General features: G+C 47.2%; 5 non-coding genes across 5 annotated transcripts; all 5 read right to left on the bottom strand.

Annotated features, from left to right (window-relative positions):
- Positions 1 to 17,211: 17,211 nt before the first annotated feature.
- Positions 17,212 to 17,293, bottom strand: TRNAS-UGA (transfer RNA serine (anticodon UGA)). The gene has a single exon. It is a non-coding gene; the product is annotated as a tRNA-Ser (tRNA).
- Positions 17,294 to 17,369: 76 nt separating this feature from the next.
- Positions 17,370 to 17,451, bottom strand: TRNAS-CGA (transfer RNA serine (anticodon CGA)). Its single transcript has one exon. It is a non-coding gene; the product is annotated as a tRNA-Ser (tRNA).
- A 3,556-nt stretch (positions 17,452 to 21,007) lies between these two features.
- TRNAS-UGA (transfer RNA serine (anticodon UGA)) lies at positions 21,008 to 21,089 on the bottom strand. Its single transcript has one exon. It is a non-coding gene; the product is annotated as a tRNA-Ser (tRNA).
- Positions 21,090 to 21,165: 76 nt separating this feature from the next.
- Positions 21,166 to 21,247, bottom strand: TRNAS-UGA (transfer RNA serine (anticodon UGA)). Its single transcript has one exon. It is a non-coding gene; the product is annotated as a tRNA-Ser (tRNA).
- A 76-nt stretch (positions 21,248 to 21,323) lies between these two features.
- Positions 21,324 to 21,405, bottom strand: TRNAS-UGA (transfer RNA serine (anticodon UGA)). The gene has a single exon. It is a non-coding gene; the product is annotated as a tRNA-Ser (tRNA).
- Positions 21,406 to 21,920: the final 515 nt, after the last annotated feature.

Consider the following 21,920-nt stretch of genomic DNA (forward strand, 5'->3'; position numbering starts at 1 on the left):
TCTGGAAGAAGGTCTCAGCCACCGCAATCAAAACCGAATGGGGGAACCCCGCCGCCACAAGTCGGCTGGCCTGATTCTCAAAACTTGTCTGCATCAGGTGCGGGCACGACTTCTGAAGGGACGATTCCAAACAGTGCGACGCTATAGCTCTTTTTACAGTTTTGGAATGCGCTGAATCATATGGCAGCAAGTCCTTTTTTGCGCGAGGGAAGTAGCCCCAGCAAACGTGCTCTTCATCAAAGGTTAGTCTCAGGTCTAAAAACTGTAAGGCGTTCGCATCAGGTAGTTCGTGGGTAAAATTTAGCCCAAGTGCATGCTTGTCAAATGCGTTTAAAACTTCACCTACTGTAGAGAGGTAGGTGAAGGCCGTCTGCTTTTTTAAAAGCACTAAAAAGTCATCTACGTATCTAAAAACCTTTAAAACGAACCCCCCCAAAAAAGATCTATCTAAAAATCTATCTACCTTTGCTAAAAAAAAAATGTCGCAAAGAATTGGAGCCACGCAGGACCCAATGCAGATACCGTTGCGCTGCAAAAAAGGCAGGTTGTCATAAACAATAAAAGTAGATTTGAGGTAAAACTGCAATAACGATATAAAATTATCTACTGACAAGCCTGTTGAATTCCGGAATGACACTTCGCCGTTTGCTTCTACGCATTCTCTAACAGCCAACAAAAGCTGATCTTGAGGCACAGAATAAAACAAGTCTTGTACATCTACGGAAAAACCAAAGCCAATGTTGTCTGTGCTCTCAAGAAACAGCGCGACATCCGTAGATTTCTTTGTTAAGAACGGATCATCCAAAGCAAGCGTTTTGAGATGCTTTTGCAGAAAGCGACTAACGTTTATTTGCCACGAACCTTCTTCACTAACGATAGTCCGGAATGGTATATCTGGTTTGTGGGTCTTGGCTGTAAAAAATGCGTTTAGGCTACTACCTCTGCTATTAGTAGTAGCCTAAACGCATTTATAGTAGCCTAAACGCATTTTTTACAGCCAAGACCCACAAACCAGATATATCATTCCGGACTATCGTTAGTGAAGAAGGTTCGTGGCAAATAAACGTTAGTCGCTTTCTGCAAAAGCATCTCAAAACGCTTGCTTTGGATGATCCGTTCTTAACAAAGAAATCTACGGATGTCGCGCTGTTTCTTGAGAGCACAGACAACATTGGCTTTGGGTTTTCCGTAGATGTACAAGACTTGTTTTATTCTGTGCCTCAAGATCATCTTTTGTTGGCTGTTAGAGAATGCGTAGAAGCAAACGGCGAAGTGTCATTCCGGAATTCAACAGGCTTGTCAGTAGATAATTTTATATCGTTATTGCAGTTTTACCTCAAATCTACTTTTATTGTTTATGACAACCTGCCTTTTTTGCAGCGCAACGGTATCTGCATTGGGTCCTGCGTGGCTCCAATTCTTTGCGATATTTTTTTTTTAGCAAAGGTAGATAGATTTTTAGATAGATCTTTTTTGGGGGGGTTCGTTTTAAAGGTTTTTAGATACGTAGATGACTTTTAGTGCTTATAAAAAAGCAGACGGCCTTCACCTACCTCTCTACAGTAGGTGAAGTTTTAAACGCATTTGACAAGCATGCACTTGGGCTAAATTTTACCCACGAACTACCTGACGCGAACGCCTTACAGTTTTTAGACCTGAGACTAACCTTTGATGAAGAGCACGTTTGCTGGGGCTACTTCCCTCGCGCAAAAAAGGACTTGCTGCCATATGATTCAGCCCATTCCAAAACTGTAAAAAGAGCTATAGCGTCGCACTGTTTGGAATCGTCTCTTCAGAAGTCGTGCCCGCACCTGATGCAGACAAGTTTTGAGAATCAGGCCAGCCGACTTGTGGCGGCGGGGTTCCCCCATTCGGTTTTGATTGCGGTGGCTGAGACCCTCTTCCAGAAGCTAAAACTGGGAACACGAGTAAAAGATGACCGTCGGAAGACCGACAAGCCTTTGGTTGTGCCGTACCTGCACAAGACTTCGCACAGTCTTAAGAAGGTAGCCAACAGGCATGGTGTTTCCGTTGTTTTTTCGGCACCCAACAAGCTGGCACAGTTATGCCCACGCATCTGCAACTCTAAAAAAAGAGGTTGCCAGCTAAAACACGACAAGCCGTTCATCAAGTGTGCCACAGGAGTGGTCTACGCCATTCCCTTGAAGTGTGGAAAGGCTTATGTCGGCCAAACCGGCCGCTGCATTAATGAACGCTTGGGGGAACATGCCCGAAATTTAAGCAACTTAAAGGACAAGCACGCACATTTGGTCGCGCATGTTATTGGATGCACAGGATGCGAGGCTCGTTTGGGAGAGACAAAGATTCTTGGCAAAAGTGCCGACGCGACGGCGCGCGTCAGTTTGGAAGCGTTCCACATACACAAATATGGCAGCAAGTGCGTAAGCACCCCTTCTGTATCGCTTTTTGCGGCAGAGCTTCATTTTTTGGAAGCGGCTGCTTACTGATTTCATTGTATCTTAGTATCCCTCGCCTTTTGTTAGTGTTTGTCTCCTTTTTTCGTTTTCTTGTTTCTTCGCGTCTGAATGCGTTGACTGCTGGCACGTTCGTTCATCGATGCGCATCGTCATTTTCCCCGATTGTATCACTCCCTTCCCCCTTCACTTCTGCCTTTCCCCTTATATAAGGCACCCGTCTTCCGTTAATAAAGGTTAGTTGACAGTCAGCGCTTGTGTCCTGTCCCTTATACTTTGTGGTTGCATGTGTTTGCGCTGTAAACAGTTTTCATGTCAAGTATGCACCAACTCGCCCAGATAGAAGTTTTAATGATGGTGCAAAGGTTCACGTATAACTACTATACGGTAGTGAGCCACGCCTTAGGGACTTGGTCAGGGTGCGTGCTGTTCGTGAGGAAGCTCCCTGGTCTTGTCATAGATGGTTACTTCTCCTGTACTTCTGGTCGACTTGTCTTTTGTGACTTCAGCTATTGTAATGTCCAATGGCGCGTGTTTTGCATTTATGCGCCTAATACTGTGCAAGAGAGGGCAAATTTCTTTTTGAGTTTAAAGCATCATTTACATGTTCAAAAAATGATAGCCTGTGTAGGCGACTTCAACTGCGTATTGAAAGCTGAGGATAGGTCTACGCGTCACGTGGTTTGTGACAAAAGTAGTGATATCCTGGCGCAGATTACACATGAATTCGAATTAGAAAATATCGCAGAGTGTTTTTGCGGTTACGGAGACGTAAGCTACACTCATTTTCAGGGCACAAGTCACGCACACTTAGACCGTATCTATCTTTCATATGATTTAGCTGAAAAATGCCAGTGCTACACAGTTACGGCCATATCATATTCTGACCACTGCCTGGTAAAATGCACGGTAGGCAGAAAGAAAGAACGAAACAAGTTCGTCTGGGAACTATGGAAATCGAATGCAGAGCTGTTACGGGATGAAACGTTTAACGAAAATGTAGTGGCTGCTCTGAATTCTTTTGGAACAGACAGTTCTATGAAATTTGGTGAGGAATGGGAGTTGCTGAAGCAAAGCATTAAATTGAAGGCAATCGAAAGAAGTAGCGTACTGCGATATGAACAAAAGGCCAGTGAAAAGGATTTAACAACATTGCTAGAAAAATTTGCGAAGCTTGAATGCATGCAACCTGGCGCCTATCAACAAGATATGCGCGCCGTTAAGAAGAAGCTCGAGGTATTCGACGAAGAGCGCTTCCGAGGTGCGCTAGTGCGCGCCAGAGCAGAAAGGTTATCATGCGGGGAAACGCCAACGAAAAGAGCACTGGGGCTAGAAAAAAAGCACTCGAGACGTAAGCAGATTGAGGCTATCGAATACGAAGGGGTGGTATTAACGGATAACAATAATATAGGACGTGCTTTGTTTGAGCATTACAAAGAACTTTTTGCATTCAGGCCTGTCAACATGCACGATTTCAAGAAATAATTTTTGCAACGAATCCCACAGCTGTCGAGTGAGGTTAAAGAAACCTTAGAACGACCATTAACAGAACATGAAGTGATGAAAGCCATCGAAGACCTTAATCCTGGTAAGCCGCCAGGTCCAGACGGTCTTTGTGCCGCTTACTACAAATCGTTCAAAAGCCACCTGGCTCCTATCTTAACAGCAGTTTTCAATGAAGCATATGAACTGAAAATACTTCCACCATCCTTTGGCCAGTCCCATACAGTACTAATACCGAAAACAGAAGAGACCGAAAAGCTCAAGCAACTTTCCTCCTACAGACCCATAGCGCTTACTAACTGCGACTACAAAATATTGATGAAGGTGTTGGCACGATGGGTCCAGTCAGTTATTCAGGAAGTAGTCGGCCCACGCTAGACGTGTGGTATTCGTGGAAGAACCATTTTCACTAACATCCATAAAATGAAGTGTGTGCTGGAGTGTTGTGACGCCATGTGCGATGCAGTAGCCATCCTCCAGCTAGACTTGGAGAAGGCGTTTGATTGTGTTTCTCACGACATATTGCTTACCATCCTTGAACACGTTAATTTTGGCCACATAATCGCTGAAGGGGTGACCATGGCGTACCGGAGCTGCTATACCAGACTTATAATTGATCAGATGTTGGGGGTCCCCATTAACGTGAAGCGCTCCGTTCGCCAGGGTTGTCCACTCAGTCCACTCCTGTTTTGTGTCTACATAGAAACGCTATGTCTGGCCATCATCGAAAATGAATGTATTAAGGGGTTTAGTCTTCAATCAGCAGAAGTGAAGCTACTGGCATACGCTGACGATGTGGCTGTGTGCTGTAAAGACAAACAGTCTATTGAATACTGTTAATATTGTCAAAAAGTTTGGTAACGCCACTAACAGCTACGTTAACTGGCAGAAATGTTTGGGGTTTTGACATCGAAGATGGGCGTCTACACCAGACCACTTTTCGAACGTAAACTGGGTCACGACGCCAGTTAAGTACCTTGGAGCACCCCTTGATGCCTACAGGGACAGTAGCGAGTACTGGAAGGAGCGGACAAAAGAACTAAAAGAAAAAGCCGACCGATGGAACGCCGTTCACTTGTCAATGTTCGCGAGAGCTACAGCGTGCAACATGTTTCTCGTGTCAAAGATCTGGTACGTAATGCAGGTACTACAGTGCTCTCGTATTAATGTGCAGAAACTGCACCGCGTGTTCGCTGTATTCGTGTGGGCATCGAGCTGGGAGCGATGCAACCGAGATAATCTCTTCCGACGTGTGAAGGATGGTGGTCTGAGGTTGGCGCACCTTTTCTTGCGTCAATTGGTGAATAGATTCTTCTTCTTTCGAGATACAAACGACCCATTTCTGTGCACGGTGATCCAAATGAGGCTGTCAAGATCACTTCCCGAATTCGTTGTAGGTACGGAAATAATGCCAGGACCAGTCCGTGGTTTCTTTCGGGAAATAGTTCAGCGCGTTTCTTTTTTGCGTGTTCATTTTTCAAGTGCATATTTGTGGAGTGTAAAACGGAAAAAGTTATATCGTGATTTATGTGACAGTGTTTTGCTGGTACCTATGTACAGAGCCCCGTACAGTGCCCCTAGATGTATTGAAAAGGGTGAAGAAGATGCCAGTTCAACCTGCCACTAAATCGTTCTTTTTTCAATTACACACCGGTACTCTACCTGTTAAAATCTTCCTTGAACAACGTGGGTTCTACATGCCATGGGGAACCCACTGCCTTATATGTAAAAAAAAACAGAAAGCATAGATCATGTCTTCATCCACTGTTGGGAAGGGGTCTTTTTCTGGGACGTGTTACAAAGGACTCTAAAAAAGGAGCTACCTATAGATCCCCACGGAATCAGGTTTCTGCCAGTATATGACAACGATGGTTTCCCGTACGACCTGATCATGCTTACGGGCCTCCACTGTTTATGGCGCGCAAGAATGGCGGGTTACCATTGTGACCCGGATGCCCGACCGGCGCGTCTGTACTTTTGTGAATCCATGCAACGGTATGTGGAAGTGATGAAGTTGCAGCAGCCTGTTCCTGAGTGGCTGTCGAGGGTTCAACCCCTTACAGCACTAAAGGAATTTTAATCCGACAACGCCGTGCCACAGTAGCGGACGGCAGCGAATGTAAATATTATTGTTCTTTGTTCCGTTTGTGTATTCATCCCTTTTTGCTTCTTTGGTCTTTGTTTATATCATTTAGGAATTTGTGGTGTGATATGTCGAGGACTGGCAATAGAAATAAAAAACTTGTGGCTGAGTGGTAGCGTCTCCGTCTCACACTCCGGAGACCCTGGTTCGATTCCCACCCAGCCCATCTTGCAAGTTGTTTTTTATTCATGAAGTGCCTGCCGGGATTTATCGCTCACGGCCAACGCCGCCGACACCGACACCGACGACACCGGCTTTTCTGCGACACGAGCTCCTTAACGCTGTCGCGTTAACAAGTGGGCCAGTCCTAATCTTCCATCTTTCACCCTTCTGAACATATTGTTGCGGCTGCATCTCTCCCATCCAGAACCCCACACAAAGACGGCAAAAACTCTGTACAATTTCTGTACATTGGCTCTGTTACAAAAAATGAATTGCATAACGTACCATAGCTTAGCTACGAAAAACAAGTTGCACACAGTAGCCCTGGCAAATACTGAAAGGTGTTTGGCTTTCCACGCCTCAGCCTTCTCTTTAACCCTTTTAAGTTTGCACTGGCAGTATTCGTCGCTCTGTTTATAAGCTTCAAGTGGTACACCCAGGTATTTTGCTGGCGTTGTCGACCACGTGACATTCGCAAAGATAGCGGGGGTCTTAGGCCACTCCCCATGCCAAATACCGTGGCACTTGCTCCAGTTTACTCTACTTCCAGTGATTTCGCCAAAATTTTTTAACAACATTTATCGTTTGCAAACGCCCTCCTTGTCTTTGCAACACACGGCTACGTCATCAGCATAGGCCAGGAGCTTAACTTCTGACGCTTGCATTGTAAACCCATGAATACATTTGTTCTCAATCACTGCCAAACACAGAGTCTCTAGATAAATACAGAACAGGAGTGGGCTGGCTGGGCAGCCCTGACGCACGGAACGTTGATTGCTGATGGGGGCCCCCAGTGACTTGTTAATTATAAGCTTAGTACTCCCGTTCCGGTACGCCATGGCCACCCCGTGAGTAATTATGGACCCGACATTTATATGCTTTAGAATTGCAATTAAAATAACATGAGCAACCCAGTCAAAAGCTTTCTCTAAATCAAGTTGGAGAATAGCAACTTTCAACCTTAAGGCGTCACAACATTCTAGAATTGATCTCATTATGTGTATGTTTGTGCTAATGGTACGTCCCTTGATGCCGCATGTTTGGTGACTACCTACTATGGTTTCCATTACTGATTGTAACCTGCCAGCGATTATCTTCATCAATACTTTGTAATCATTGTTGGTAAGTGATATTGGTCTGTACGACGTTACATGTTTCAGTTTCGTAGGCTCGCCAGTCTTAGGGATGAGCACAGTGTGCGCTTCCCCGAAAGAATATGACAATGAGTTTACTTCATACGCTTCGTTAAAGACGTCAGCGAGAAGAGGCGACAAGTCTGATTTAAACTGTTTATAAAAAGCGGCGCAAAGGCCATCCGGACCCGGCGATTTTCCAGTGTTTAAATTATCAATTGCCTTTTCCACTTCATGTGCTGATATCGGTGTCTCTAGCCTGTTCTTCGTGTCGTCGCTGAGTTGCGGCATGCGTCCCAAAAACGCGGCTCTCAAGGCATCTACGTCAAGAGGACTCGATGCAAAAAGCTGTTGAAAGTGCTGGAAAAACACTTGTGCTATGTGCTCACAGTCGGTTACTTCGTGATTATCTACTTCAAGTACATCGACGTGGTTACGTCGTGCATGCCTCTTTTCAAGACCGAGCGCGCGTTTAGTTGGAGCCTCATCTGCTGTCAATGCCTCTGCCCTTGCGCGTTTAATCGCTCCCCGATATCGCTCTTCATCGCATAGCTCCAATTTCGATTTGATGCTACGCAGATCGTCTTTGTATGCGCCCTGTTGGCTGCACTCTAAGGCCGTTAACTTTTCCAACACCACCCTTAGTTCTTTCTCTTTAACTCTTCGTACTTTATTTTGCAGGAGCGATCGATGGCGGCTAGTTTAATTCATTGTTTAAAATCTTCCCACCTTCCGGTGACTCGCAGCATGTTGTTATTTTCCACTCCTTTCAAATATTCCTGTACTTCGCTTATAAAAAGGTCGTCAGTTATCAATTTGGAATTCATTTTCCACATCTTCAACGTCAAAGTGTGGTGTTTTGCTTTGCGTCCAACATACGTCTTGATCAAACAGCGATCAGTGAATGAAAGAGGCGTGACACCATAGCTGTTACACAGGGGTATTACGTCTAGTGACACGTACATTCTGTCTAGACGAGCGTGACTATTGCCCTGGAAGTGTGTGTAATGAACCTCGCGTGTTCCAACCAGACAGTCAGCCACGTCGTCTAGGTCGAACTCGGCTAATAATTCAATAAGGACATGGCAGCTTTTGTCATTTGTTCTTCGGCCTGTTCTGTCCCGATCTCGGAGTACACAATTAAAATCCCCCAGAATTATCACTTTTCTGTTCGTGCAAATGTGCGTCCTCAAGGATGAAAAAAACAGAATGTGCTCTTCACAAACATTCGGTGCATATACACACAGAACACGCCACGATTCGTTACCAACATTAAAGTCAACGTACACTAATCTGCCTGAAGGGCATGAAAAATAATTTTCGATAGATAAGCCGGGAAGTTTCCTGAGAAATGAAATAACACCCGCCGACGCACCTTTAGCATGGCTCACTACCGCGTAATACAAAGACGTAAACCTTAGCACCATGCCCCGGGTCTCCTCCTCGCCCACAACCTTTGTCTCTTGCACGGCCAGAACGTCGAGGTCTTGGTCCACCATCATCCGGTACACTTGGCTTTGTTTACGCTTGGCGGCCAGACCTCTCACGTTTAGCGTGCCTAAGCTAAGCGTTGGGTTGGTTGCCATTGCTAATACTGGAAAGTGAGAGAGGCCCGGAGCACGGAGCTCACCACAACGTCTAGCCAGCGGCTAGACGCCCCTGGGGCCGTCCGGTGGTCTGGTGTGGTCCACGGACGGCTGTGGCTTGTCGCCGGCCTTCCTATCCCGATGAATGTTTGGAGAGGGTTTGAAGCTGCTCCTTCTCGTCAAAGTTGTCTTTGCAGGTGGCCCGTCGGCATGGTTCTTTGCAGCTGTTTTCCCGTCGGTAGCGTCTAGCGGCCTCTTAAAGGTAGCGTTGCCGCTCGTATCCATAGGGTCACTGGTTGGGGGCGGATCTCCACCTTCTGTCTCGCATGCGGCTTCATCAACTACAAGGCAGTTTTCCTTGCTTTTCTCCCGCTCTTCTGCAGGACCCGTTGTCGTCCCATCGTTCTTTTCGATGGTAACAAATACATCTTCCGTATCTTTCGCTGCCTTCGATGTCGCCTCTGCATTGCTGGCGCTCTCCTTGTCACCAGCCCCCTTGGCAGCGTCCTCGGCTTCAGCAGCATCCATCCTCATCTGCGCGACGACCTCGCTCGCTGGTGGCCCCACAGCTGCAGCGTACGTGCGCACACACTGATCTTCGGAGTGTCCAAAGCTGCGACATCGAGCGCAACGCGGTACCTTGCACTCGCGGCGGACGTGTCCGACACCCTTGCATCGTAGGCACTGCATTGGCCGTCCAGGCGCTACGACAAGGGCCAGTTCACTGGCAACTCGGATTTGGTGCGGCAGGTCATCGACTTTCATACCGCTCTTCAACTTCAACAGAACGGTCCGCGACGTTGAGTCCTTGTTGCCTACGCCTCTGACACGCCATCGTTCTCTCGTCACTTCCACGACCTTGCCAAAGGCTGCTAGCGCTGCCTTTATATCTACGTCCGCCACCCAATACAGCAGCCAATGAAGGCGGAGGCGTACCTGTTGGTCTTGAGGGTCGACGATTACGCAGCGACGCCCCTTCACGTTGAGCTCTTTCAACGCCAGCATCCTTTTCGTTGCCTCGTCACTCAAGCAGGTGACTGCCCATACGTGATTGATCTGGTAGGCTCCAAGGGCCATGACCTCCTGCAGCAATCCAGTCGGGGCGAATGTATCTCGGAAGTCTTCGACCGTATAGGGCCTTGCTCGCATGTCGCCATGCAAAAACACGCTGTTTTTCACGACAGGTGCCTTGGGCAGTGGTGGCAAAATAAACTGGCAGCTCGCTTCCTCGTTATCATCGATAAGCCTGTTATAAGCCTATGATTCACACGTCCGTACAGCTCGGCTGCCGGAAGCAGAATCTCCACTCGGCCACGACTGCGCATATGCACCGCAGCGCTACTGCGCCACATTGATACGCGTTTACGAAGGGCTGGCCAAAGCAAAAGAAACCGCTACGCAGCCGACAGGATTCAAACCTGTGCGGGGAAACCCCAATGTATTTCGAGTACATCGCCTTAACCACTCGGCCACGACTTTTTTTTTTAACTTTTATTCAGAAAAGGCATGTACATACATAAAACCCACCTTGGTCTGCTTAACCAGTGTGGTTAATTAAAAATTATTCATTCGTACCAACTCATCAAGTACCAAAATCCATTCTGGTGGCTCGGTTAAAGTACGATATACCTCGCGCATATAGGTTATGCTCTCTATAAAGTTTTCTCTGGCTGACTTTGCTTTGGGGTCTGCGTGCCTGACTCCCATTCTTGTGATCCAAAGGCTATGTAGCCCCAGTATCATGATCATGTCATAGGGGAAGCTGTTTTCATTCTGCGCTGAGATATATCGAATTCCGTGTGGTGTTATTAGTAACTCTTTCTTCAGGGTTCCTTGCAAAACATCCCAAAAAAAGACTGGATCCAAACAATCAATGAACGTGCGTTCGATTGTTTCTGGTTTCTTGCACAAGAGGTAGTTTGTTGTCCACGGTACAAATATTCCCTTTTCATCGAGCCATGTTTTTACAGGGAGTGTTTTTGTGTGTAATTTGAAAAAGAATGTTTTAACAGCTCCTCTAACAATAATTTTTCGAACTCTTTTTAATACATCTAGCCCTGGGCCTGCAATGTTTGGCGATCTGTATAATGGTACTGGCATCATTACATCGATTAAATCTTTATATAGTTTCTTTCTCGGTACAAGGCTTAGGTACTCGAATGAGAAGCGTGTTTTATGTATCCTAAACGACGTGACTGAAGTAACCTGATGTAACCTTTTACACCAGTCGATTGCAGCCGCACTAGACACAACAAATTCAGGCAATACATTCTTAAGGCGCATTTGCATCATCGCTCTCAAAAAGGGGTCTCTCTTGTCCCGCAGGAACATAAAACGCGACACAATTTGTCGGATGAACAGATGAGAAGGGCCGAGGCCTCCGTCTTTCACTGGGCGAAACAGATTAGTGCGGCTGATTCTCTCCCAATTTGAGCCCCAAATAAAAACCGCAAATATTTGGTGCAGTTTCTGCACGTTGACGCGTGACATTGACAAAAACTGCAGCACCTACCACACTTTGGCACTCAAAAAAAGCATTCCACGCACTGGCCCTAGCAAACATCGATGATTCGCGGCCTTGCCATCCTCCAACTTTTTCCTTCACCCTTGGCGTCAGGTCATCCCAGTAATCTGCAGTTTGTTTATATTGCTCGAGAGGCACGCCTAAATACGTAGAAGGACTTCTTGCCCACGTGATGGTCGCAAATCTTTCTGGTGTAAAGTCCCATATACTGTGCCAGAAACCGACACTTTTTTCCCAGTTTATCGCGGAACCTTTCTGTTTGCAAAAATCTTTGGTGACGCTTATGTCTTCTTCCATGCTACTGCGGTCAGTGCAAAAGATTCCTATATCATCAGCGTAGGCAAGGATTTTCACATGATGCGTCTGAGGCCTTAAACCATGTACTTTTTCATTAATAATAAGCCTGAGGCAGAAGGGTTCAAGATAAAGAGCGAAAAGCAGCGATGACAACGCACATACTTGTTTTATAGATGACCGGACGTCAATACTCTGGGTGAGGTTCTTGTTAACTATGATGCGTACAGTACACTCATTATAAGCCATGTTTAAACCTTCCAATAACACTTTGCCAATATTGACATGTTCAAGCACAGAGAAAAGAACATCGTGTGCGACACGGTCGAAAGCCTTGGCGAGATCGAGTTGTAACATAGCAACTCGTCCCGAGATGGCATCACAACATACTAGAACGCTGCGGGCTACATGCACATTTGTACATATCGAACGTCCTTTTATTCCACATGTCTGGTGCGGTCCAACGAGAAGCATAAGAACGCTTTGCAAACGTTTAGCTAAAATTTTGGTATAGATGTTATAGTCCACATTAGTAACAGTTACAGGGCGATAGGCCCCTACTGATAACAGTCTAGTTGGATCATCTGTCTTCGGTATCAAAACAATATGGGCAGCGTGGAAGGAAGGCGGTAACCGTTTTTCCTCATAGGCTTTGCTAGTAACGTTATGCGAAATTGGGCTGATTTCTTCATTGAATATTTTGTAAAAGGCTGCTCCTATTCCATCCGGCCCAGGTGTTTTTCCTGGAGTTAATTCTTTTATGGCACTTTTCACTTCCTCTATACTTATTGGCTGTTCTAATCGCGTCTTACATTCTTCATCGAGCTTAGGCATTAGATTAATAACCTCGGTCCTCAGCCCAGTTCTATCGCCTTTTTTATTCGCAAATAATTCGCTGTAATGTTCCGCAAATGCCTGCTCAATTTTACTCCTGTCTGATGCCTGTTCGTTAAGGCCGATCCACACGACGGACCAAATTGCTCTTTTGGACTGCGGTCCGCGCATCACGTGATAGGACGTCACCAGTTCTTGCGTACCGCCGTTGGCCCGCTCAAGACCGCGGCCCTCGCGGTCCAACAAATCGCCGAGGCTTTTCCCGCTTCAGTTTTGGCGGCGGACCGCATGCAAACAGCAGCGATTTTGGCTTAGCCAACGAATGTTGTCCGGCAACAAAGTGTCTTCAGCCAAATCCAATCTAGTTTTCGGCTCAGCAAAAGCCAGTCAAGCCAGTCGTTCAATGCCCGCCGTGCCGCCTACACGTGCGTGCAGCAGATATATTTTTTCAACGCCGTGTCTTCCTGGAGGGACGACGAGGTTTTTTCTTTTGTATCCATCGTTGAGCAGTTCCCGGCTTTGTGGGACTCGAGCCGGAATGATAACAATGATAACACTCTGGCCGAGAGTGTAGCTGGTTGGTCTGCTCTGCCGTCTGCTATGGCGGTCCGCCGTGTGGATGTGCTCTGCGCCGGACCGGACCGCGGCGGGCCGTGACGTCGCATCACGTGACTGATCGGCCCGCAGACTTGGTCCGTCGTGTGGATCGGCCTTTACGGTAGTTGATCTGTCGTATTTCGTTTTGAGCCGCGTATTTTCTTTCGTCACACATCGCTCGCTTGTTGGGCGTTTCACCCAACCATATCTTTTCGGCTCGCGCCCTCATCACTGCTGCTCTGTACTTTTCGGTTGCAATTACTTCTAGTTTGCTTTTCACTTCGCGAATTGCTTTTATATACATGCCGGGATTACCACTTTCCATACATATAAGAAAATCGAGTTGGCACTGGAGTTCTTTTAGAGCGCAGCTCTTTGGCGTCCGTTCCTGGGTTTCGCGTCGTCGTCGGCGTTGTCGTCGGCCTCGTAACCAGCTCCGCCCCCCTTTCATCCCCCCAGCGCTAGCAGCGACCGACTGATACCGCTGGATGCCGCTGACGCCGCTAGAGAGTCAAGATAACGTGACTGCATAGAACACCGTCGCCGCCATGCAGAAAGAGGAGGAAAGGGTCCCCCCCCCCTGTTCTTGTGTGGCGGATAGGGTGCTCTTCAGTTGCCGACGCGCCGGTTATTTCACGTAGGCCCCGGCACGTCGACGAATACGTGACCACCTTCCCACGGCTAGACCTGGTTCTTAGCGCTGCGGAAGCGAGGGTATCATATTGTTTGTGTCGGCATCGGCGGCGTTGTCCCTGAAACCAACTCCGCAGCTGGGGGTGACTCACTATCGGCGTCAGCGGCATCAGTCAGTCGCTGCTATCTCTTCCCTCCTCCCTTTATCGTGTTGTCCGCTTGCTGCGCGCGCTTCTGCCCCCATCGTTTGCCGCTGGGTGTACACGCCGCCCCCCTCCCCCCTCTTCCTGCGAGTCTCCGGTTGTCAAAGCGCCGGCTCGAACTTAATTCCTTTCTTCGCTCCTCCTCCAATGCAACCCCTGTGCGGTGGCAATCAGAGAGCCAGATCGGTGGCGGCGGATCTGTATATGTGCACCGCCCGAGCCGAAATTGCCGCTGCCGTTCGCCCTGTGCGGTGGCAATCAGAGAGCCAGATCGGTGGCGGCTTGACATAAAGACAAACAGCAATTTCCTAACACTTATGCGGGAGAACATCCCGTTCCTCTCGCTCGTAACGCGTCCCACGGCTGTGACAACCTCGCGAGGCACTTGTATAGATCTCGTCTTTGAGAATCAAGCATTGGTGTACCAAGTCGAACATATATCAGTCTATTTCTCCGACCACAAAGCTTCCTTCATGACTGTCAAGAACTGTTAGTGGAGTCTTTGTTAAAGGAATACGTGTGAAAAATAAAAAAAAAAATTCTGTGATAGCGCATACATGTGTTGCTCGATTTCTTTGCCTCAATCTATCGAAAAGGTGAAACAGCTTATTTCCTGCGCTCAAATTTCGCATTAGGAAGTAACGTAATCGTCGGTAATGTTTTTTCATTACACTTTTGCTTTTGACTAATAATGGTTCCCCTTTCAATCGCAATAATCTTGAGGTCCGTCATAAAGTTTTCCCACTCAGCTGCCCACCCATGTGGCCCTTTGGATGTCATTTGTTTAAGTCTTTTTGTTACACACTCCATAAATTTTTCATCTTGCAAAAGTCGAACGTTGAACTTCCACAAAGCCCAATTAAAACGGCTTTTTCTGAGGTTGCATCCTAGTGTAGTCATGACAAGGCTATGGTCGCTGAAAGACACATGTTTCACTTCCTAGTGGCCACAATCTCTTGCAAGGTCAACTGTGACATAGATTCTATCCAGCCGAGCACTCCTTCCGCGCAGGTAATGGGTATAGATAGGGCTACTTCCTCTTAACACAAAATGACCGAGGTCTTCTAAATAATATTCCTGGAGCAGTTAAACAAGCACTCGCGAACTTTTATCTCGCACAGGGGTGTTCTTGGCTCGATCTTCAGCCAAACATACGCAATTAAAATCACCAAGCACAATTAAGTATTTATCACTTTTTAAAAAATTTTCTAAGTCTTCAAACAAAACAACACGCTCATAATCGATGTTTGGCGCATATATACAGGTAACACGCCATTGCCTTGCGCACTACGAAAAGTCAACAACAAGCAACCGTCCCGCCTCTGACGCAACTACTTTTTCACCTTCAATGTCCACGTTGTTCCTTATATAAACTGCACAACCACCAGAGGTGCCTATCGCATGGCTAACACAAACATTGAAGTGCCTTCGAAAAGTTCCCACCATTCGATCCGTCTGCTCCCCACTATCTATCTTTGTTTCTTGCACGGCTACTATGTATAAGTTATTTTCCAGAAAAAGTCGGTTACGTTGATTTTGCCGTTTCTTAGTCGCCAATCCCCGTACATTCATAGTGGCAACACGTAAGGGAAGAGCGAGTTTTTCGTCCTTAATTTGTGAAGAGCACTCGGATCGGGCAGTGTTTACCCCAGAAGTCAAGGATGCAGTGGAGTCTTCACTCAGTTGTGGCAGTAGTGGGCCAGAATGAACTCGCTACCCGTCGCCTGCTTCCTCAACCGAAGTTCGGTAGCTGGACGGGACAGCATCGTCTAGGCGGCGTCGCTTATTCGGTCCCATCTTGCTCAGTCGCCAAGGGGAAGCGAATCCCCGCCTTTATTTCAGCGGTTTATCCACCGGGCGTCTATCAGGAGGAATGTTCTGTTTCGGCTTTAACGACGTTCGTCGCGTGAACGCCGTTTTCAAAGGCGGCGCCCCGCCACCTGCACCACCCAGATGGTCCGGTTCACCGACAGTGTCGCTGTGCATGCGCTTTGCCGACGCCTCTACAACGCCTTCCATTGTTTGACACTGCACTATCGGTGTTTCATTTGGCAACGTCACCATAGCTTCACTAGATTTCCCTTGACACTTTCCATTCGTTTTGTTGTGCACGTCGTCACTGTTTGCACCGGCCAGATTTTGTCCCACGTTATTGTTTCAATAGCTGGCTCACGTTGTTCTGCCGCTGCCAGAGGCGTTTCCACAGGTTTTTGTTCCTTCGTCACCGTGGCAGCTGCTTCTTCAGCTTCAGCCTCGTCCATCATATTATCCAATATGTCAGCGTCCGTTCTGTGGCCCATTATATTTGCGTACGTGGGCACGCACTCGCTTTCGTCATGGCCGAAGCGTCGGCACCGTGAGCAGCGCGGGATCCGGCAGTCGCGACGGATATGCCCTTTACCCTGGCAGCGCAAGCAAAGTGGGGCCTTGCCTGGAATAGCTACGAGAGAAGGCTCCCCAGCGACACGTACTTCATATGGAATATCTTCAGTCGTGACCCCGGCCTTCAGCTTGAGGTTCCGCACGCGCGTTGTCGTACCTTTTTCAGAAATGCCAAGGACACGCCAGCGCTCCTTTGTCGTTTCCATAACCTCGCCGTATGGCTCAAAGGCCACACGCATGTCGTCGTTCGTCACATTAGGGAGGACCCAGTGGATTTTCACTCGGACATCTTGGTTGTTCGGGTCTACTACCAGACATTTTCTGCCTTTCACAGTAATATTCCCCGCAGTCAACAACTTCTTCATGCTTTCATGGCTCTTGAACGCAACAGCCCACACATGATTCATCTGAAATGCTCCTAAGGCGTCAACCTCAGGCAGCTGTTCCAAACGTTCAAGGACATCCCGGTAGTCTTCAACTCTGTACGGCCTTGCTCGTAGGTCACCGTGCAAAAAAAGTGTATTCAAAACAATACGACCTTTTTGCAAATGAGGCAGGAGCACTTGGTAGTCCTGGTTGTCTTCCATGTCGTCCCTGGTTCCGCGGCTAAACTGGGCCGCTAACACCGCCCCGTTGGAGCACAAGAAAAACACGTCCGTAGGCTTTCGCGGCCGGAAGTGTAATCCAACCACTCGGCCACGACTGCGCATATGCACCGCGGCGCTACTGCGCCACATTGATACGCGTTCACGAAGGGCTGGCAGAAGCAAAAGAATCCGCTACGCAGCCGACAGGATTCGAACCTGTGCGGGGAAGCCCCAATTGATTTCAAGTCCATCGCCTTAACCACTCGGCCACGACTGCGCATACACCCAGCAGCGCTACTGCGCCACATTGATACGCGTTCACGAAGGGCTGGCAGAAGCAAAAGAATACGCCACGCAGCCGACAGGATTCGAACCTGTGCGGGGAAACCCCAATGGATTTCGAGTACATCGCCTTAACCACTCGGCCACGACTGCGCTTTTTTTTTTATTTATTGCCGGTCTTCGACATTGTACAGAGCACATAATACAGAACAAAATTACAATGCGCAATTAACAAATACAAAACATTTTGAAAGAACATACATGCCATCAGTCCTATAAGGACTGGCGTTGTCTAATTAAAATTCTTTCAGTGCTGTCAGAGGTTCTATCCTCGACAGCCATTCGGGTACACATTCTTGTATTTTCTTTATTTCAATGAAACGAGACATGCTTTCGCGGAAATACGTACGCGCAGGCCTAGCGTCCGGGTCGCAGTAGTACCCAGACATCCTTGCACGCCATAAACTATGAAGGCCCTTGAGCATTATTAGGTCGAAGGGAACCCCGTCGTCATTCGTTACCACTAAGTACCTGATGCCATGCGGATTTAACGGTAACTCCTTCTTCATTGTTCTTTGTAGGACATCCCAGAAGAACACTCCGGCCCAGCAATGCAAAAAGACATGGTCTATTGTTTCTGGTTGCTTGCAAATCAAGCAGTGGGAGCCCCAGGGTACAAGAAAGCCACGTTCTTCCATGAATGTCTTCACTGAGAGTGTTCCTGTGTGTAATTTAAAAAAGAATGTCTTTACCCCAGTAGGCACCTCCATATCTTTCACTCGCTTAAGGACATCCAGTCCTGATCTTCCACTGTATAGCGCTCTGTACAATGGCACTGGAAATACAATATCGCAAATATCTTTATACAATGTTTACCTTTTAACGTTACATAAATACTCAAAAGAAAAACGCGCAGAAAGAAAGCGCACACTATCTGCAACTTCTTTAAGATAGCCACGAAGCGTTCCGGGCATACTATCTGTACTAACAATAAGTGCCGGCAAAGCACCTCTCAACCTGAGTTGGCATACAGTGCGCAGAAACGGATCACGCACATCCCGAAAAAACAAAAACCTGTTCACAAGCTGGCGTACAAAAAGATGCGCCAAGCCCAGCCCCCCTTTCTTCACGTGCCGGAACAGATTGGTTCGGCTACTCCTTTCCCAGGTAGAGCCCCAGATAAAAACCGCGAACACTCTGTGCAACCTTTGCACGTTTACCCTTGAACAGTACAACGTTTGCATGACGTACCACAACTTCGTAATAAAAAACATGTTACACACAGTTGCTTTTGCGAAAATCGACAGGTTGATGCCTTTCCACCTGTCTGCTTTTTCTCTTGTTTCTTTTGCTTGGTTCGTCCAGTATTCGTCGCTATTTTTGTAACTGCCCATGGGGACACCTAAGTACTTGGTCGGGGTTTTTATCCAGCTCACATTTGCAAAATGGTCCGGGGCCGAAGACCACTCTCCGTGCCACAAACCGAGGGACTTTCCCCAGTTCACTCTACTGCCCGTCACATCACAAAAATTTTTCACTACCCTTATTGTTTCCGTCACACTTTCTTTGCTTGTACAACACACCGCGATGTCATCTGCATATGCCAAGAGCTTGATTTGTGTGGCTGCCAAGCTATACCCACGTATTTGCTCATTCTCAGTTATTGCCAAACACATAGTTTCTATGTAAATGTCAAACAAAAGAGGACTGAGAGGGCAGCCCTGACGCACAGAACGCATGACGTTAATGGGGGCCCCCAATGATTTATTCACAATTAAGCGTGTTGTGCAGTTCTGGTACGCCAACGCCACTCCCTCAGTGATGATGGAACCAACATTAACGTAATCCAAAATGGCAAACAAAATATCATGAGAGACACAATCAAACGCTTTCTCGAGGTCCAGCTGGAGCACCGCGACTCCACCCGAGGTGGCGTCACAGCACTCCAGCACGCACCGCATCGTGTGAATATTCGAAAAAATGGACCTTCCTTTGATACCACACGTTTGGTGATCTGCCACTATGTCATTTATGACGCTTTGAAGTCTGGCAGCCAAAACTTTCATAAAAACCTTATAATCAACATTGGTTAAAGATATTGGCCTGTAAGATGTTACTAGCCTAAGTTTCTCCACTTGGTCACTCTTAGGGATGAGTATGGTATGAGCTTTTCCAAAAGAAGGCGGCAAAGTTTTGTTATCATACGCATCAATAAACAGCTCTGTTAGTAACGGCGACAGTTCTTTCTTAAAAGCTTTATATAAACACGCGCCCAGACCGTCCGGTCCAGGTGATCTGCCTTGGTTCAAATCATCAATCGCTTTTTCAACTTCACGTTCTGTTATTTTCCATTCCAATCGTTGTTTTGTATCGTCACTCACTCGCGGCATCCGAGATAGAAAGGCCCTTCTGAACTCGTCTATATTCACTTCTTGAAACGCAAAGAGTGACTGATAATACTCTAGAAACGCTCGGCCTATGCTCTTACTATCGTCGGCAACTGTGCCGTTCCATAAAATTCTGTCGACATGATTCCGTCGAGCTTGCGCTTTTTCGAGTCCCAGCGCCCGTTAAGTGGGCGTCTCTCCAGCTACTAATGCATTTGCTCTTGCTCGCACAATCGCACCTTGATACCGTTCCTTGTCAAGCTGCTCGATTTTTTCTTTAATGGCTCCTACATCTTGCTTATACGTCCCAGGCTCTTCGCACTCCAGCGGTATCAGCTGCTTAAGTGTCTTTCGTAAGCCCCTTTCTTTCATTTCCTTCTCAAATCGTAAGCAGCTCGATCTTTCTAAAGCTTTCATTTTTACGTTTTGTTTGAAGTATTCCCATTTCTCTGCTATTGTTTCACTGTTTTCTTCACTTACTTTCCTGACGGCCTCACGTACTGCCTCTACAAATGGCTCGTCTTTTAGTAGTAAGGCATTCATTTTCCATAGTTCCCAATTAAAATCTTGTTTCTTCCTCTCCGTGCCTATATGACATTTCACAATGCAGTGATCTGAAAACGATACTGGTGCCACCGAATAACTATGGCACTTTGGAATTATGTCTTGCGATACGTATATGCGTTCTAACCGCGCATGACTACTACCTTGGAATCGTGTGTACATGACTTCCCGCTCCCCCTCCAGGCACTCACAGACATCGTCCAGTTCATTATCACTAATTAGCTTAGTCAAAACACTACTGCTTTTATCGCGAATACCAGCATTATTGACTCTATCCCGAGCCCTCAAAACACAATTGAAATCACCCAACAAAACCATGCACTTATCAGTGCTAATATACTGAAAAAGGTTCGCAAAAAATGAAGCGCGTTCTTCCACAGCATTCGGTGCATATATGCACATGACTCTGAATTCCAATTCACGAAAAACAAAATCACAAAAAACGATCCTTCCGGTTTGACATGAAAATACATTTTTAACAACAAGGCCAGGCAACTTCTTAACAAACAGGACACAACCGGCGGACGTCCCTACCTCATGGCTCACGACCGCATAATATCTAGTCATGAAACGCCGCACCATGCTCCCGGTCTCCTCCTCTCCGTCAACCTTTGTCTCCTGGACAGCTAGAACGTCTAGGTCTTGGTCAGCGGCCAACCGTAGGACTCTCGGCCACGACTGCGCATACACCCAGCAGCGCCACTGCGCCACATTGATACGCGTTCACAAAGGGCTGGCAGAAGCAAAAGAATCCGCTACGCAGCCGACAGGATTCGAACCTGTGCGGGGAAACCCCAATGGATTTCAAGTCCATCGCCTTAACCACTCGGCCACGACTGCGCATACACCCAGCAGCGCTACTGTGCCACATTGATACGCGTTCACGAAGGGCTGGCAGAAGCAAAAGAATCCGCTACGCAGCCGACAGGATTCGAACCTGTGCGGGGAAACCCCAATGGATTTCAAGTCCATCGCCTTAACCACTCGGCCACGACTGCGCATACAACCAGCAGCGCTACTGCGCCACATTGATACGCGTTAACGAAGGGCTGGCAGAAGCAAAAGAATCCGCTACGCAGCCGACAGGATTCGAACCTGTGCGGGGAAACCCCAATGGATTTCATGTCCATCGCCTTAACCACTCGGCCCCGACTGTTTTTTTTTTTTTTTTCTTTATTGCCTGTTTTATAACAAATACACGATTCACAGCTATTCTCCGCTGCGATTACAAAACAAAAAGGACAGTTCAATGTGCGGGTGTACCTTGTCGTTTAATTTTGGTTTAAAAAGGCTGAATGTTTGCAAGCTGTTCAAATGCTGTTAACCACTCAGGTGGTTCGCTGAGCGCTTTAAACGCTTCGCGAATGTACAATACATTTTCAGCAAAATATTCTTTGGCCGGTTTTGCGTCAACATCCTCATTACGCACCGCCATTCGTGTTTTCCACACGCTGTGCATGCAGAGTAACATCACCATATCACATGGCACGCCTTCTGTCTCTTCAAACGGTAAAAAACGGATTCCAAAAGGTGTTAAAGGAAATTCTTTTTTTAGTGTCCTTTGTAGAATGTCCCAAAGGAAGACTGAGTCCCTGCACTCCAGAAAAATATGCTCCATTGTCTCCGGTTTCTGACATATCTGGCAATTCACACTCCAGGGTACAAAGATCC

The sequence above is a fragment of the Dermacentor andersoni genome, chromosome 1 (assembly GCF_023375885.2).
Source record: "Dermacentor andersoni chromosome 1, qqDerAnde1_hic_scaffold, whole genome shotgun sequence".
NCBI classification, from domain to species: Eukaryota; Metazoa; Arthropoda; class Arachnida; order Ixodida; family Ixodidae; genus Dermacentor; species Dermacentor andersoni.